Consider the following 3487-nt stretch of genomic DNA (forward strand, 5'->3'; position numbering starts at 1 on the left):
GGCTGCAAGGTGTCGTGCTTCTTGTGCTTGTGAGCTGCAATGGTAAGGAGACAAGGTGAGAAACGAAGAGCAGAGGATGGTATAGGGGAGGTCTGCACCGAGATGGAAGCATTTAAGACTGGCTATGTAGGTTGGAGGAGTAGCCCTGCGTCCCTCCCCGCCCTGCCCCCCCACCCCGTCCAGTAGCAATGAGCAGGTGCCTACCAGAGAAGAAGGGGAAGGAGATGCTGCAGCCAGCAGACAGGCAGTGATCCCTGCTCCCACTAGATGGTGTGGGAAAACCGGTCTATGTGAGAAATGTGCCCAATATTCCCACTCACAATCCCGAAGCAAACCTGGCCCCTGCCCTGCCGAAGCCACAGCCATGGGGCTGCAGCACTCCCAGGGACCCCTGCAGCCAGGGGCATTTGGGCACTGGTACCCCTGTGTTCAACAGTGTGTGTGTGTGTGGGGGGGTGTCTACTGAACCAGAAGCATTAATAAAGTCCCTCTTACCTAACCCAGCCCTGGTTCATGCACTTTTTTAAACATTCAAAGATGCAACTAGGCTGGTCCTCAGTGCCCCGTGCTGAGGGATATGCCCCTATGGGGATCCTGCATGTCCGTGGTGGGGATCAACTACTGATCCTTCCTGAGCCCTCTAACATTTCAGAGTGAGCCCACAGCAGGCAATTTGAGGGGCTGAATATGTGTCACATTAAAAATAAAACATCACCAGCAAACAGATCTGGCCTGAGACCACAGGGAAGCAGATGATGGCTCTTGAGGGCCAGCAGAGACCTGGCTAATGGGTGGCAGTGGCTCCTGGAGGGAGCCATCCACCGCAGAGGCAGGGAGCAGCTGCTCCATCACTCATCAGTCACACTCTGTGGGACTCCCAAACTAATTTAGGGATGAGGGGGAGCTGAACTGCCTCACTGAGCCTCCCTCGAGAAGCAAGGGCATCCTTTCTAGGAGTTCAGCAAAGTCTGCCTTGACTGAAACTACTCCCTTGGGCCCTTCTGGCAATTATTTTCTGCAGCTGGAGGTAGCAAAGCCAGCTCCTGCCTCTGTAAGACACAGGGGAATGCCGCCGATGGGAATGCAAGGCTTTGTTGCTAGGGGAGAGGTGGTTGCGGCTCAGTCAACAAGTATGAGAAATGGTTTCTACATTAGTTTTGGGTCTGAGCACAAAAGACTGGCTCCGCAGCCCTCCACCCACACAGTGGCTGCAGCCAACCCTGCCGGGGGGTCAGGCAGGGAAGAGTCCTTCTGGTGTGGAAGATGACCAGCTTATCCCTTGCAGCAGCGGTGCTGAAGATTTATAGAAAAATGCAGCAACATGGGTTTTAATCAGTAAATGTATGGTAAGAAGGCACCAAGAGGGCATCCATGATTCTGATGGGTAATTTGCATCACTGTAAAACCCTCCTGAGCGCTCTGGTCTCCTCTCCGACACTGCCGGAGCACACGGAAAGAGTCAGGCACCACCCTGTGGTTCTTGCCATCTAAACAATGCAGATTAAGTGAGAGAGAGAAAAACCAGATGATTGGCTCTGATTTTTCTCTCCACCATGGCAATCCAGTGACACAAGACATCCATTTAAGAACCAGGAACTGCAACACAATCTCCCCTCTAATGCCTTCCCCAGGTGAATACGACGGGTACTCAAACACCTCCCTGCAGTCCAATGTCCCCTGTAGTTGTACCTTGTGCTTTTCCTTCTGAACTCTCCAAAAATGTCACTCACAAGGCACCCTCCTCCTTAAATCCTCCCAGACGGTCGGACCCACCTTTTGGTATCATGGTTAGGTTCATTTTGCACAGATCCAAACGCACGTAGGGCTTGATTTCAGCATGATGCCTTGTTCTATATTCACCCTGGATTCACACTAAATTAATCAGCTAAACTCATTGTTTCAGGGTCTGGCAGTGACCCTGCTGCCAGCCAGGGGCTGCCTGGCTGTGCTCTGTCACCATTTGCTGTCCCTCCATGCAAGCCCCACACTCCAGAAGCACAGAAGCAGGGACAGACTTTCTTAGGGACATGCTTGTTGGCAAGACCACACATTGGTCCCTCAGCCACTAAGCATCAAAGTCCCATTGTGTTACCCCTGCATTCGCAGCACTGAGTGCCTGGGGCTGTCAGTGCAGCACAGCTGTTGGTGACATGCTGTGCTGGTTCTTGCTCAGAAGAACAGCTCTGATGACCACAAAGGTGACCTGATAAAGTTGGGGCACAACTGCTTGTAAGAATTTAGTGTATTGCTCATGTCAGGAGTGGCAAAGGGTCCTGCTATAGCAGAGTTTTCATCTAGACTTCATTTTTTCCCCATCCCTGGCAAAGAATGACTTTCTCTGCTAGCTCCAGGTTCCTGATGTAGTGTCATCAAAGTGGATGGAGTTAAAGCCATATGAAAAACAGTGGTGTGAAGGATGGGGTGCAGGGAGGGGGTGAATCAGACCTTCATCTTGAAAAATATGTGATGGAAAGAGATTTGAGGCTGCCTAGCCTCAGCCAGTGTTGAATCAGGGCCATTGTGCTGGACTCGGGCTTGGAAAACTGGGCCTCAATGGGAAAGGCAACTTAAGAGACTGTACAACTCACACCCAGGATAAACCTGCCCCCTCTGCCAGTGCTGACCAGCATGGCTTGCTGGTCTGACTGGTATACATGGGCAAGAGCTGTACTTTCACTCCGGACACAGGACCAGAGAGGCAACACTTACGCCGTAACCCTGGGCCAAACTACGCCGTGGTGGCACTCCTGGGAGCAGCTCGTCTGTGTGGAGGAAAGCAGTGGGAAGTGCAGCGGGTTTAGTCCCTTCAGGGGCACTTTTGCCGTGCAGTATGGGCTCAGTCATGAACAGCAGTTGCCTTTCTGTTTGCAGTCTTTCAGGAACATCTGCAGTTTGACTTGCTCTGCGTTAACCTCATCACGTGCACCAAGCTGAATTGTGCTAAATTGGCACAAGTCCCCTGCACAGACCATCTTAAATCAGTTCCTTGGCACAGGCTAAATGAAAAGGAACCACTTTAAAATCTCCTAACTTCTGCACAGAGACAAAACCTATGACAGAGATTATGCTTAAGCCTACTGCCACTTAATTTGCTTGGAAGCAGTGCAGCTCCAGCAGTATCGAGAAGTTCAGAGGAGCCCAGTAGCATGTACTTCATCAGCAAAACGCTTGGGCTGAGCCTCTGCATGCACACGCTGGACATCAAAATGTTATCAGTGCTCTGAGAGTCTGGTGGTCAGGGATTAGGAAATAGTCAGAGGAGCTGATAACAAATTGCAAACTTTATAGAAAAGAGTGAGTTAATTCCAGGCTGTCGTTGCTACCATCTGCACTTCCAGAAAGACTTTGTCAGACATTTGGCAACCAATCCTTCTGAGTAGCAAAAGCAGCCGCCGTGCCTTGTTATGAACTATACAGCCCAGATTAGGAACTCTTTCAGTAGAAATGATATAACTGCACCCAAGTCAGTGGATTTACTCTGGGACAC

The sequence above is a fragment of the Pterocles gutturalis genome, unplaced genomic scaffold (genome assembly GCF_000699245.1).
Source record: "Pterocles gutturalis isolate BGI_N339 unplaced genomic scaffold, ASM69924v1 scaffold12253, whole genome shotgun sequence".
Classification (NCBI taxonomy): Eukaryota; Metazoa; Chordata; class Aves; order Pterocliformes; family Pteroclidae; genus Pterocles; species Pterocles gutturalis.